Genomic DNA, 15,856 nt, shown 5'->3' with positions numbered 1-15,856 from the left:
CTTCCTAACCTGAGAGGGAAGCTTGATATTTTTGTCAGTCCATGGATCACTCTCCCCCTCTTAGCTAACACTCCTAAACTGAGAGACAAAATAACTTGATAGCTGTCTCTGTGCGTAGGTCAAGCAGCTATCATATCTAGTCTGAAAGAGGTTTGATAGTTTTCTCCGCCCATAAATAACTCTCGTTGATATGATGCGTCAGGGATGAGAGTAATGAATGTGCCCGACGTATGAATTAGACGAGCTGAAAGAAGAGACACAGATTATATACGATTTTTTTTTTTTTTTTTCAGAGTTATATTAGTGATTATTGCAGAGGAGTGTCCTTGTTTTGTAGATCACGTATTAAATAAATGTTTTCAGTGTTTATGTGGAGTTTCATTGATTGGCAGATTATTTCAAGCTACTATTAAGATGCAGAGAGAGAGAGAGAGAGAGAGAGAGAGAGAGATTTGATCAACACAGTATATACTAGAGCACAAGTAAAAGAATATCCAAGAACGATAATACAGTATTTCCATTTTAAAGATAAAATCCTACTTGCCTCTGAAGTCGGATGTTGTTCAAGGAAGGTCATTATTTATGGCTGCCGGGACTATCCAGTTGTTGTGCTTTTTGTCTTATGTCGCCTCTGTTACATCACTTTGTTGCAGTCTAGTGTTTATCTTACTTCAAATATTTATGTTATCTTTAAGCATCTTCACACAAATTTGTCACCATAGAAATCATCATTCAGTATGTACCTTTGTGTAGAACCAACAAAAGGAAAATAGATTAAGGATTAGATTAAATTTCAAATATACCTGTATGTTGGCAGTCTCAAAACGTCAGAGGTAGGCCAAGGGCAGGATATATAAGGAGGAGCCGTGGACCCTCTCCCACTCCCTCGCCACACCTCACTCAGAGCACATCCGTCGCAGCACACACACAGCATGGTGTAGGTTCACTGCGTTAATCATTTACACAACACTTGGGAATATCTTTACACTGTCAACTCCATCACTTCAAGGTGTTTTAGATTATGTCAGATACTGCTAGACAGGTTTATACACTAAAGAAAGTAAAAAGATTTGAAATTGAAGGTTAAATCCTGTTTATTGCGTATGGTTTCTCCAAAAATAGTAAAACCCTCTGGCCCAATCAGCAATACAAATGTCGCAGTGTTTCCAACCCTCCAAAAAGCAAATCAGCTTGGTTACCGGTAGACAGTTTTACATTCTCGAGAGTAAAGGTTAGTCCTGAAAAGAAAGATACCGTAGTTTTTTTTCCCTGCAAGCTTCAGGTAACTTTGAAAGCTTCCTGAAATATATTCTTACCTTTCAGACTGACGAGGATGAAGTGTTTGACGGTGCTCCTGTTGTTGGCGATGCTGGCGACTGTGATGGTGACAGTGGAGAGTGAGTACCGTGCTGGTTGTCAAAGAATTAGTAGTCACAGTTACTAGGAGACATAGGGTGGTCCATATATAACACTCCTCTTCCACTCCATTAGGCGATTTTTCATGTATCATCGTTATCAGTGTCTACCCTGTATAATTTTCTCAATTTTCTACTCCCACTGCCACATCCACCCCCCCACCGTACCCGCAACACAAACATACTGTACGGTCCCCGCAACACAAACGATAGCGCCATGCGAGTTTCTATTGGAGGGTTATGTATAGACCATCCTGCATATAAAACAAGGCTGTGTTCTTGGTCCCGTGATTTCCCCGGTTAACCCCTTCAGTACGGTGGCGTCTTTTTTTTTTATTATTCCTGCTAGCTCCAGACGGTTTTTATTCCCACTCGCTGGACGGGTTAGCAAAGGCCACATCTAACCCCTCCAGTCTGAGAAGTCTCCCCAAAGCTGAATAAAATCGTCTGAAGATAGACAAAGTAAAATAGAAAAATAAATCACTGGTATAAAGTGGCTAAGGCTTCTCCCAAGCACCTTTACCTCACAACTTACCTCAACATTTCCTCACTTTCAAAATCTTTCGTATTTTATGTTATTTATGCATTTTACGTTGACATTTGAAAATGCAAAGAAATCACGTACAAGCAAATAGTAGGGTGTATTGTGCAAAATAAATCTCTGAGGAAGAGGTGCTTGGAAGGTCCCAAAGTTGGCGAGAATACGGCCTTGAGTGAGACAGCCGGATACGTAGCACCCCTTCCTTAGCGACTGACTTAGAATATTACAGTCAAGCAATTTCCTCCATTTTACCGTCAGGGTTAAAAATTGTGTCGAAGAGTGTGTTGTGGTGCAAGTTAAGAGTGCGTACAGTTTCTTTGTTACCACTGACTCCTGTGACAACTTTTTACCGCGACTGTAGCTCCACCTGACAGCTTTTTGGACCCGACACTGACTCACCTGACACACCTTTCGGCTCCGACAATACTATAAATACCCAAGAAGTGACTGTCTTTCCAAGTTACCGTGAGTACATTACCAACAGGAAATACTCTAAGCACATTCAGCAATGACTGATACTATTAACTCTCTCTTGGTTGGAATAACTCTTGTAGTTTATCATTCAAGACGATTTTATTCAGCTGAGAGTGAGTACAGAGGAGTGAAATTGATGGTAATGTCACTCACAGTCGGAAAAACGCTATTATTCAAGTTAGGGGAAAGCCAGACGATTTATATTGATCCGAAAGTGAATATTGAGTGTTAAAGATACGCCAGTCGCACGGAAGGGGTTGAAGATAATAACGCTTGAGTTTGTATTTATCTACTTTTATTCTGTGTCTTCCCTTTCCTCTCCCACTCCATTGTTCATTAAATCCACGCCCTATTCTATCTTTAATTCTCTCTCTCTCTCTCTCTCTCTCTCTCTCTCTCTCTCTCTCTCTCTCTCTCTCTCTGATTGCACCTGCCTCTTCCCTCACTTTTTTCAGTTCACCTTGACAATGATCGTACTCTACCACATCGTCTCTCTCGCATATCCTCCCCCTCCCTCCCACACCCTAAACCCCCTCTTCTTGTTACCTCTCCCCTTCCTCCCTTCAGTTCCCTCCCCTCTCTCTCTCACCTCTCCCCTTCCTCTCTTCTACCCTCTTCTTTTCCTTCTCTTACCTCACCCCTTCTCCTTAAGCTCTCTCTTTCCCCCTCTCACTCTGACCCCTTTACCTTTCTTACTTTCCCTTTCTTTCCTTCAACCCTATCCTGCACTTTCTCTCCCTCCTCTTTCTCTCCCCCTTTCCCTCTTCTCTCACCTCTCTTTTTCCTCCCTTCCACCCCATTCCCCCTTTTCTTTTACCTCCCTCCCTCCTCTTTTCCATCCTTCTCTCACTCACAGTCATTAAATCATTAGCGCAGTTACTTTTACCCCAACAAATACCTTCAATACGGGCCGGTAGATTTCCTCTTTACTCCTATATGCTTCCTCCCTTCCCTCCCACCTCCCCTTTCCCTCTCTTACCTCTCCCCACCTCTCCACACACCTTCTCCCACCTCCCTCCCTTACCTTTCCCAGTTCCTTTCTCTCTCCTTTCCCTCTCTCCCCCTCCCTCTTCTCTTTCCCTCACGTCTCCCCTTCCCCTCTCATTCGTTCCCCTCTCTGTTTCCCTCCCTAATGTCTTTCTCTCCCTCACCTGTCCCCTCCCCCCTCCCTCACCAATACCGGTTTCTTGAGTGCAAGCAAGGACACAGGGGAGGGAGGGAGGGAGGGAAGGAGGAAGAAGAGGGAGGAAGGAGGGATGGAGGAGGTGATGAGGGATGAGGATGAGGAGGAGGGAAGGAGAAGTAAATTAGGGGTGGAGGAGAGTGGAGAGAAGGAGGGAAGGGGTGAGAGAGGAGCGAGGGAAGGAAGAGGAAATGATTCAAGTTCAAATATGCTTCAAGGCGTAGTATTCTCGTGGCATTAGAAGGCTCCCTAGCGCCTCCTCCTAATCAGTAAATTATCTGAGTAATATCTGTCAGTTATCTGTTTGCCTATCTATCTGTCTGTCTGTCGATCTATCTATCTACCCACCTACCTATCTATTTGTCTGTCTGTCTATTTGTCTGTATGTCTGCCTCTCTGTCTGTCTCTTATCTACGGTATATATGTATGCATGTATATACTTCACTCTCTACTACTACTACTACTACTACTACTACTACTACTACTACTACTATGAAATTGCTACTACCAGATTTTATTGAGCTGAGGGGAGATCTCTCGTACCGAAGGGGTGAACCTCTGATGATAAAGCAGTCCACAGCAACAAAGACGATTTATTCTCTCCATTATTACTTCCGGTCGACCTTGAGGAAGCTTATACAGGTGTGCAGGAGGGACAGGTGTTTCATATATTAGTCGAAAAATTGCGAAACTCTTACACAACATTCTGAAAAGTTTTGTTGCGTCTCGAAGGTCACATTACTACGTTATCAAATTCGCTGGTCACCGTCTAGTTATTTATCGCAATGAAAGGAATCAATATTTTTGTCTGGAACTTTATCTTTTTTGAAGTATTTTTCCTCACCATATAATCTTTTCCAGCCACGCTCTGTTCCCTCCTTACCTTCACTTTTTTTTTTTTTTTTTATTCATTCTTGGCACCTTCTGTTATTCAGTTCATGATAACCTTAATTTATCACTAACTTCCCCGTCCCGTCTATGGATCCCACTCCCCTCGCCTCGCCTCTCGCCTCCTCATCCGAGCACACACACACACACACACACACACACACACACACACACACACACACACACACACACACACACACACACACACACACACACACACACACACACACACACACACACACACACACACACACACACACACACACACACACACACACACACACACACACACACACATACACACACACACACACACACGCACACCTCAGTTCAGTATTTTTTTATAACTATATGTCTATCTATCTGTCTATCTATCTATCTGTCTACCTATATAATGTTTTCACTCTGCACTCTCATACCTTCACTGCACCGTCATACCCTCCCTGACACTCTCCTCCCTCTCTCACTTCCTCTCCCCCTTCTCTCTCTCTCGCTACCCCTCACTGAATTATCTAGCCCCACTTCCTCTCCTCTGAATGACAACACTATTATCCCCCAATCTCAACCCCGGTGTTGGGGGGAGGGGGGATTCCTTCACGCGGTGGCATGGATACACTACAACAGGGCTGCTCCACTGGTTGATTTTATGAACATACAGTACTTCATTTCCAGCCACACTCCCTAAAGAAGGATTGTGGACTGCAAGATAAGGGCAACTTCAGCTTCCAGTCCACAACGTTCACATTTACGTGGATCTATGGCCACTACAACAACAACAATTCTCACGTCCTCTCCCCCCTGCGTGGCACACACAGGTGAAGAGGTGGGGTCTGCCTGCAAGCGTGAAGGTGGCCAGTGTCTGCCGTACATCACCTGCCGCGACAACTACAACGTGCCTGCCCTCCCGTGTGTGCCAGGGGAGGTCTGCTGTTTCCTGCCACCACGCACTGGGTAGGAGGGCCATCACCACCCAGGAACTTGTCGCTAATACACAGGTTATGGATAACAACACAAACGCCTAACTAACCGACAAGGAAAGCTCTCAGCAAGCATTCCCCTGGCTATGATGTGCTCCTGTTGCATCACAAATAAGATGCTTGTTGCTTACTGTCACCTGTACGTACCAGTTCCATCAAGTGAGTGGATGGTGAACGTCCCAACCTGCTACAAACCACTGCTAAGGAAGATGGTCTCTGCAGCAACTCTCTACCCAATGAGATGCCAGAAGCTTCCAGAATCCCCAATTTGCCTGGGACATCATGCAAGAGCTTCAGATTAGGAGTTCACATGTAGCTCGTTTTCGATGTGACAGGAAGAGTTAAGAGAAATACTTTGAGATGGTTTGGTCATGTGGACAGGGTGGAGGATGAGGCTGACTAGAAGAGTTGCTGAGAGTGAGGTGGAGGGAAGAAGGGGGAGGGGGAGACCGATGGAGGGATAAGGTGGAGAAATAATGAGAGGGAAGAGTGTGTGAGTTGGAGAAAGGACAGTCTAATGGTAGAGGACAAGGTAACATGGAGACGATTTGTTTGTGACCACCCCACACGGGATTCAGGCGTTTGGCTATAGACAGAGAGACAGAAATTTTCGATGATAGAAGGTAGTATACACAGCAGTTCAATAACCATATATTAACTTCCTATACTAATTTTGGAGGGAGTAGTAGACCAACAAATTTTTGGTGTGTATCCAAGTTTATAATGCTGCAGAGAAAACAAATTGACCTTGAATATTAAAAAAAAAAAAAAAAAAAAGCAGTTCTTTGGAAGTATCTGAGTTTAATCTTATGTACCCCGCATCCAGCATAGATTAATGAGGAGAGAGGAATAAAATAAAAACTAGTGCAAAAAAAATATAGAGCTTAACTTGCATGAGTTTGGGTTTTATATCAACCATCATATAGAGATCAGCGGCTAGGAACGGAAAATTTGAGAAAAAAAAATGAGTATGCGGTAACTCTAAAAGGATGTGAAAAACAGAAATTTACATCGTTCTTCCTACCACCTTCCTACAACCAGACAGTTTTATACAGCTCAACAGAGAGGGTAGGAGGGATTGATAACATTAACCCCCTACATTACTAAAGATCTCTCCTACGCTGAGAAAAATCGTCCGGGGGCAGAGGAATAAAGAGATAAAAGGCGACCTAAATAATAAAAAGATTAATAGACACTTTCTAACCTCTTTATTATCTGAGGGGTTTACGAAGCTGAATAAAATCGTCTGGAGGTAGCAAGGAGCGAATATGCAAGACGCTTTGGTGATGAAGGGGTCATAGAAGTTATTATTAATTTAATCCTCTGACTATCAGATTTCGTATGCTGAGTAAAATCGTCTGGTTGGTCACAAGGAGAAGAAATTTTAAGACTATGGTACTAAAAATGTGTGTGTGTTTTTTTTTCTCTCTCTCTCTCTCTCTCTCTCTCTCTCTCTCTCTCTCTCTCTCTCTCTCTCTCTCTCTCTCTCTCTCTCTCTCTCTCTCTCTCTCTCTCTCTCATATTACCTCTTCTTACCGTCCCATCACGTCAGATTTTCCTACATCCAGTTTCATTCCCTCTCCCACTCTCTCTTTCATCCGTTCTTTGCACCATCCCTCCCCTCCCTCTTTCTCTCTCCCTTCCTTCTCCCCCTCCCCTTTTTCTCTCTCACCCCTCCCTCTCCCTCTCACCTCTCTCTCTCTCCCCCCAGGCGCGGCTTTCCCACAGAGGCTCCCCACTACGCCCCGTCCTCAGTGTGGTTGCTTCCCCGTGGGCGTGTGTCAGAGTTTCAACTTCCCCGTGGACAGGACCATCACTTGTCCCGTAGGCCAACTATGCTGCTCCCTTCAAGTCTAACAGGGCGGAGTGGAGAAAGCAGGGGGGAGAGGGGGTGATACTAGAAGGGTGGAATTATAAGTCTAGTATTGCCCCTGTGAACTATTGTTTTTTTTTTCCTTTTTCTTTTTTTTTCTTTTTTTTTTCCCTCAGGCTCATCTGAAAGGTGGACCAGGTGGACTGAAGGCTTAAGATGCCCTTCTCCTGCAGTCTACCATCCTCCTTTTGGGGGCGAGGGAAGTAGCTAAGGGAAGTTTGTATACCCAGGCAGTTGAGCCGCCCGGTTATATCAATGCCACCACGTGAAGGCGTCCCTCTCCAGCACCCACCTGTGAACTGGAGTGATTAGAACTGAGGTTAATGTATTCCTGAGCATTTAATTTTACTGATAGATAGATTTTGCTGAAAGATATAAACCCTGGATGCATTGTATGATTCAAAGCCTCAATTGGCGTCTCGGGGATTCGAATCGATGGGCGTACAGAAGACGAATTTCATATCTACCGCAGCCTCAGTCCACTAAACCACCAGGCGACTGTCCAAAATGCAGTGTTTCTAATGTTTATATGACAGATATTTGGTCATGTGTTCTTTCATGTATCTCTTGGGAAGTGTATAGTCTCTGGTTTTCCCGTCTGTAATTATTTTGTATGCGTTTTAAAGGAAGAAATGATGGACTGTGTATATGGCTTAGGTAAAGAAATAAATCACTTAGCATCATTTATCATATGTTTATGTTTAATTAAAGAAGTAAATGGATAAGAATGAGTCATGTTGTGTTTATTTTACTTTTACCATTTCTTATATTCTGTGCTTTTCTTTTTTTTTTTTAATGCTGTTCTTGTTTCATCATTCCATAGCCCATCAGAAAATTGCCACGGAACTGAAAATTAAGCTGACGTGTTGGTAGTTATGCTTTGTTAATAAATATATGCTAGTTAGCCTTTTGAATCAGGTGACGTATATTTCAGTTCATTCTTGCTACGACCAGACGAATTTTGCTCGAAGTAGGAAGTCTCTGTGCTACTGAAGGGGTTTTTGAGGGCAATATCTAACCCCTTCAATTAAAAAAAAAAGTCTCATAATCTATATAAATCTGTTTGGGCATGGCAGAATCAACAAAAAAATACCCCACAGACACCCTTCTCCTTCACCACCTCCTTCCCCTCCTTCACCACCTCCCTCCCTTCCTTCACCACCTCCCTCCCCTCCTTCACCACCTCCCTCCCTTTCTTCACCACCTTCCTCCCCTCCTTCACCACCTCCCTCCCTTTCTTCACCACCTTCCTCCCCTCCTTCACCACCTCCCTCCCCTCCTTCACCACCTCCCTCCCCTCCTTCGCCACTTCCCTCCCCTCCTTCACCACCTCCCTCCCCTCCTTCACCTCCTCCCTCTCCTTGGATTCTGTGAGGGCAGCGTTGAAATTTCCAGACGCAATATTTCCAGTCAAGATATATCCAGTCGTAATATTTCCAGTCGTAATATTTCCAGTCAAGATATTTCCAGCCATGATATTTCCAGTCGCAGTATTTCCTATCGTAATATTTCCAGTCGTATTATTTCCAGTAGTATTATTTCCAGTCGTAGTATTTCCAGTCGCAGTATTTCCAGTCGTGATTTTCCCAGTTGTAATATTTGCAGTCGTAGTATTTCGAGTCGTGATATTTCCAAGCATGATATTTCCAGTCACAATATTTCCAGTCATAGTATTTCCAGTAGCATTATTTCCAGTTTTGATACTTCCAGCCATAATATTTCCAGTCGTAATATTTCCACTGTTCTTCTATAGTCCTTTCACCTAAACTTGGCCCAGAAGATTCGTACCTTTGCAGCTTATTTCACGTGGCTTAATGGCAGAATAAAAGTGACTCCATTGCCTTTCCATAGCACTTCTTCGTGACTATCATCATACTCTAGTGTTAATCTGCAGTTACAAGGGAGCAATCAAAATGGAGAGATGACAATTTGCGACTAAGCTGAAGTGAAAAGAGTATAGTCCCTTTATTCAGGTGACGTATTATCTGTTTTATTCCTGCTGCTTTGAGACCATTTTCTTTACGAGAGAGAGAGAGAGAGAGAGAGAGAGAGAGAGAGAGAGAGAGAGAGAGAGAGAGGTTGAACGTCCAGAGTAAGTCGCACAGGAAGAGGCGTCAGGAAATCACCGGAACCACTTACATTACAAGGCGGAGTCGCATTCACAAATCCTCTTTAGCTTAAGTCGTATTTATTTACATTCTCTTTGTCATACACCTAACACGAAATTCACAGGTAAGTCTCAGTGAATAATAAACTGAAAATAAATAAATAAATACATAAATAAATAAATAAAAGTTCCTAATAATGTTTAATTATTACTAAGACTTGATTATCGAAGAAAATGGCCAAGATCCTTTATAAATGTGGTTATTGTTGTTGGTGGTGTTTTTATTGTTATTGTTGTTATTGTTATTGTTGTTTTTAGTGTTGCTGTTGTGTTGTTTTTATTGTTGTTCTTATTTTTGTTATTTTGCTGTTGTTGCTGTTATTATTATTATTGTTGTTGTTGTGACCTCAGATTCATCTATGCGTAAACAAGATGGACTGAGGACTTAACATTGCCCTTCTTCAGTCCACCATCCCCCTTTCGACGGATAGGGAGGAAGTTGTGGGACGTTTCTATAGCCAGGCAGTTGCGTCGCCTCGTTATGTCGATGCCACCACACGCAGGCGTCCCTCTCCAACACCCCGGTGCCTCAGGTTGCCGACCCCTGACTGTATGTATGGCAAGAGTTGATTTATTCTGGCATGAGCTTGGGGAGTATTTATAAACCATCTTACGTTCGTATTCATAATTATTTTGTATATACACGTGAGTTTGGGAAATATTTATAAACAATCTTATGTTCGTATTCATAATTATTCTTTGTATATACGCCTTTCTTCATTAATACATTTACCAAACACTTCACGACCCAATAAGAGTGAATATTAAATTGAAAAAAAAAGTGAAAAATAAAAGATGTGCGATAATACTCAACTGTTATGGAGAATTACTTATGCTTTTGATTGACTAAGATCCTTTATAAATGCACACTTATGAGCGTTAGTGTTGCTGCATAGTATGTAAAACTTTTGTGTCCGCACTACACACGAATTTTAATATATAACACATTAGGCATAATTTTACACGTGCATTTAAATACAGTATGTATAAACTGACTAGCAGACAAGCAGACACCTAAGGATAAAAGTGAATAAAGGAAATTAAGTTATTCGTTACCGTGAAAACCCATGAACACCGTAATCATACATTTTCTGAAGCCTGAGTTGTGTGTAGGATTATTTATTTGCAGTTTTCTTCATTCATGCAACGACCAAATATTTCACAACTAAGCCAGAGTGAATAGAGTGAAAAAAAAAAAATGATACGACTGATAATAAGTAACTGAAAGGGAGACTTCTTTATTATGAAATGTGTCTAGGAAAATTTATGTACATATCCTCGAACTAACAGCTGGGAAAGGGAGGAGGAAGGAGAGAGGAGGGAGGAGGAAGGAAGAAGGAGGAGGAGGAGGAGGAGGGAGGAGGAAGAGGAAGGCGAGAGTGAGCGCATGGCAACCGATAACACTTCGTTTGATCTTACGTAAGTCACTTCATCATCTTACGTAAGTCACTTTGATTCCAGTGTTGTTATTTTTTGTGTTATTATTGAACGAAGAAAGCAAACCTATATTATGTGACCTGAATTGGCGTCCGGTGAGGGAATACAACTCTTTACACTCGAGGATCAAATACGAATCAGTGTAGAGTCAGGGCGAAACAATCTGACACTCAAGACGATATAAAATGAAAAAAAAGTAGCCCTTCTCCACGTCAGTCTTACTTTCATGAGGAGGCGCCATGATAACTTTCTACCCTTATTTTCTCTCTTATTCACAGCAGGTATTGTTTATTTTGTGCACCGTTATGTAAAAAAACACATTAATCTTCCTCGGGCAACGGGAGGAATATTGATCATTTAGGATTTCATAGAACCCCTACTGAGCGATAGTTTCCTGACCCCCTAGTTACAAACCCTTCTAAGCAGTTCTTTCGTTGTACAAGTCACCGTGATAAAATGCTTGATATCCCTTTATTTATCACATTTTTCCACTTTGATATTAGCTCTAGCTTGGTTGTAAAGTGCTCGGTGGGTGTGTGAGTGTAAACAGAAGCTTGAACACAAAACCCATCACACAATTAATGCTTAGGAGTGTTCATAAGTACGGGACGTGTTTGTGTGTACGTGTGCTAGAGGGCAAAAGGACGCATAACTTCAAGGCCAGGGTTAATCTCCCCTCTACTGTAGTCACGCTGCTCACTCACTCCCCCGCCAGGCTTCCCTCTGGACACACACACACGCACGCTCCTTCACCACCACCACCTCGCCCCGTGGATACTGTGAGTGCAGCATTGAAGTTTCCAGTACTATTATTCCCACAGTACTCTTACCATCTTAACTACCAGGCGTCTCTCTTGAACTGAACAATAGTCCTTCCTAGAGCATCTTATTCCACATCTTATTCCATCTAAAAAAGGACCTGTAAGGAAGGAATATTGAATTGTTTCTAAACGGTTCATTACGATAGGTCTGTTAAGCTGAGTATATTAATGTTTGACAGGAGGATGTAAATAATTAAGTCGTCACATTACTGATAAGCTTAAAAAGGTCTCACTTAAGCTAATTACACTTCTGGTGGTTGCAATAAGGCGTTGTTGTAATGAAGGGACATCTGGGTTTTATTGATGCTGTTTGTGGAATATGTTGCATGGATGTGATTGTGTTTTTGTCTTGTACTTATTACTTCTAAGCATTATTGTTATTATTATTATTATTATTATTATTATTATTAGTAGTAGTAGTAGTAGTAGTAGTGGTAGTACTAGTAGTAGTAGTAGTAGTAGTGGTAGTGGTAGTACTAGTAGTAGTAGTAGTAGCAGTAGCAGCAGTAGTAGTAGTAGCAGCGGTAGTAGTGGTAACAGTAATAGCAGTAGCAATTGTAGTAGTAGTAGTAGTAGTAGTGGTGAGTGATTTAACTGTAAGTGTTGTGTTTTCAGAGTGATGAAGGCAAACACTATGAGGCGGTGGCTGCTTCTCTTGGTGGTGATGATGATGGTGATGATGGCCATGTCAGTTCAAGGTAAGCCATGTAGAAGCCTGAATCTCGGTGACCTCCTTATTGTTTTTTCTTACCACCTCCAGACGATTTTCTTCAAGCATGGGAAGACCTCTCACACTGGAGGGATTAAGTGGAGTCAAGAGCCAAACCCCTCCTGTTTAAGAAAGCCTCCCTCAGGGTGAATAAAATCGTCACGACATAACAAGAGGAAAATGTACAAGACGTGGGTGTTCTGAAGGGATTGTTCTTACTCCTGCCCTCCCCAGACGATTTCATTAGGCTCGTAAAAGAAATAGCGTGTTGATGGTGTTCGTGAAGGCTTTATATCAAACCCCTTGTGTTCGAAAGAGACCAGCCAGATTAAGAAAAATCGTCTGGTGGTAACATGAACAGAATATCAAAGACGTCCTCGTAGTGAATGAATTAAACTCTACCTTGGTTTATGTATGTATGTATGTATGTATGTATGTACGTATATATGAGCGTGGGGGTAGACTGGGCACGGTATGAAGCACAGAGATGCGAAAATGATGTGGAATAAGAGTGTGTGATTTTAACAATATAAAAGAGAGCCTTCATAGATGTTACGGTCATTTACAGAGAAGAGATACAGATAGGGTGATGTTGAAGATGAGAGAATGTGATGATGATGATGATGATGATGATGATGATGATGATGATGTTGATGATGATGATGTCAGGAGTCGCAATTGGTGCTTCAGAATGCCCCACTCTGACTGACAGCCTTTTTCTTCACTCTTGCTACTAACAGAGGCTTTTATTTAGCTTACGAAATTGTTTACGAATTGGAACAGGACGACAAATAAAAGAGAAATTATGTCCTCTGGTTAAAAGACTTAAAGACCCTCGTGCAGTTGATGGGCATAGTTTTTCATCATCCTCATCTTCTTTCTCTTCTTCTTCTCCACTATCACCACCATTACTGTCGTCATCATCATCTTCTTCTGCTTCTTCTTCTTCTTTTCTTCATCTCCACCACCACCATTATCTCCACCATATTATTATTATTATTATTATTATTATTATTATTATTATTATTCCTCAACTATATGATCTCTCTTTCAGGGCACGTGGCAGGGGAGAGGCGGTGCACGAGCATATTTGGCGCGTGTGGGGACCTTGAGAGTTGTGGTCCAGTGTCCTTTGAGACGCCCGACTGCCCTGTTGGGACGGTGTGCTGTGAACCCTGGAAGTATTACGCTGATGCACTAAGACAGAGCCAAGACGATTGATTTCCTTAGCATCATAACTTTACCTCATCCTACCCTAACTTAATGCTGCCTACCCTACCCTAACTTAATGCTGCCTACCCTACCCTAACTTAATGCTGCCTATCCTACCCTAACTTAATGCTGCCTACCCTACCCTAACTTAATGCTGCCTACCCTACCCTAACTTAATGCTGCCTACCCTACCCTAACTTAACTTAATCCCGCCTAATATACCACCCTAACTTAACCTAACTTAATCTAGCCTAAGATACTCTGGCCTAACTTATCCTTTACCTAACTTAGCTCAACTAAAACAAACCGTGGAATAACTAGGCTGATAGAGTGAGAAAGAGTCGAGGGGAGTGACCTGTCTCATAACCTACCCTAACGTCACCTAACTTAACCTCTTCAGTACGATAACCTAGCCTGACCTAACTTCACGAAACCTAATCTAACCTAATCTAACTTTACCTTTTGAGCACAATATTCTAGCTAACCTGACGATTCCTCTTTATTATGATTACTTAACCTAAACTGACAGCTTAATCCAACCTAACCTAATTCATCTCATCCTAACCCAACCTAATCTCTTCTGTCTATCTATCAATCTATCTATCTGTCTATTGCCAGACGCCTCAGTCCCGTAAGGGGTGGCCACAAATAAATCGCCCTCATGTCGCCCTGTCCCCCGCCATTTCACCGCCCTGCTTCCAACTCACACACCCCTCTCCCATATACCTCTCCACTCCATCCCTCCATCTCATCCTTGGCCTTCCCCTGCCTCTCACCCCTCCACCTCACTCTCTTAACTACCATAATGTGACGTAAACAAACCGTACATCCCACCAGCAAAATGGAGAGGACAGGACTTGGAAAAACGAGGAAGAATGAGAGAGGAAAAAAGTACAAACACAAGACAATTAGGAAAATAATATGAAAAGAGAAGAAATACGAAACCAGCGACATGATCTACTGTAATCCTGTCTGACGTGTGTTTTGAAATAAAGTTTCTAATCTTGACAACTTATTATTATTAACTTGGAAGCCCTTTCAGTACGAGAGGTCTTTCTTAGGGTGAATACAATGTTGAATATATGATGGTGAATAAAGTGTTTTTGGAGTAAAGAGCTTTTGAGAGAGAGAGAGAGAGAGAGAGAGAGAGAGAGAGAGAGAGAATCGCAAACTTTTCCTACCGATGACAAGGATAAACCGCCTTTGTTTTTTTCTACGTTTGTTTCTTTAGTAATTCTTTATTTTCTTCCTCAAGGTATCAGGAAAGGTTAGTTAATTAATATATAGTCTATTCACTTTAAGCAGGAGTGGATTTGAGTCCTCTTTTGCAGCTTATTTCCCGTAGCTCAGTGGCAGAATCAGACAATACTACGACTCTACATCCTTTCCATAGCACTTCTTCGTGACCAGCACCACATCTCTAGCGTTAGTCTCTTGTTACACCTCACTTCTCAAGGTGAAGGTATGGCAATTCTACGCCTAGTTAAAGTGAACAGACCATATCATTCATGGAGATAATCAGCCCCTAGAGCATGATGACGCCTTTTACTTCATTCTGGCTAACTCTTGACATTTGAATACAGCTAAAAAATAAAACTCTGATATTATAGAGATTAAGAAGCAAATTCCACCAGTCCCTTCACCACAACAATTGATTTTTTTTTTTTTTTTTTTTTTAGTGGTATCGGCAAATGTTTATATTTAGTTCAGAACACATCTTTTTGAAAATATTAACCCGTATAGTACGATGACGTGATTTTATCTTATTTTTGCCACCTTCAGGTTAATTTTATTGAACCTCGGGCAGACCTCTAAGTGTAAAAGGTTTTATTAAAGGCCACGCTCTAACCCCCTCCTACCAGTTCCAAAAGTCTCTCTTGAACTGCATACAATCGCATGAAGGCAGCCAGGAGAAAACTGAAAATACGTCATCGGAGTGAAGGGGCGCAAAATTCGACTTCCATTATCCGCTTTAATTAACTGTGATAATGACCTTGTTAATATATTCTGTTTTATTTGTTACCAGAGGGATATATGCAGGTTTACGTGATTAGGCCTCATTTATCTCGTGTGATTAAGGAACAGGCTTTGAGCTAAGTGGTCATTGATTTCTTACACGTATACACACCCAAAGCACACCGACACTCGAGTTCACATAC

General features: G+C 42.1%; 1 long non-coding RNA gene across 1 annotated transcript; it reads left to right on the top strand.

The window, feature by feature from the left end:
* Positions 1-12,397: 12,397 nt before the first annotated feature.
* Positions 12,398-13,893, top strand: LOC145410918 (uncharacterized). Its single transcript, XR_013899349.1, has 2 exons — positions 12,398-12,474; positions 13,540-13,893. It is a non-coding gene; the product is annotated as an uncharacterized LOC145410918 (long non-coding RNA).
* Positions 13,894-15,856: the final 1,963 nt, after the last annotated feature.

The sequence above is a fragment of the Coenobita brevimanus genome, chromosome 87, assembly GCF_032717465.1.
Source record: "Coenobita brevimanus isolate Jiangsu-jjx chromosome 87, ASM3271746v2, whole genome shotgun sequence".
Lineage (NCBI taxonomy): Eukaryota > Metazoa > Arthropoda > Malacostraca > Decapoda > Coenobitidae > Coenobita > Coenobita brevimanus.
Note: the sequence above shows the minus strand (reverse complement) of the source record. Positions and strands in the feature narration are given on the sequence as shown.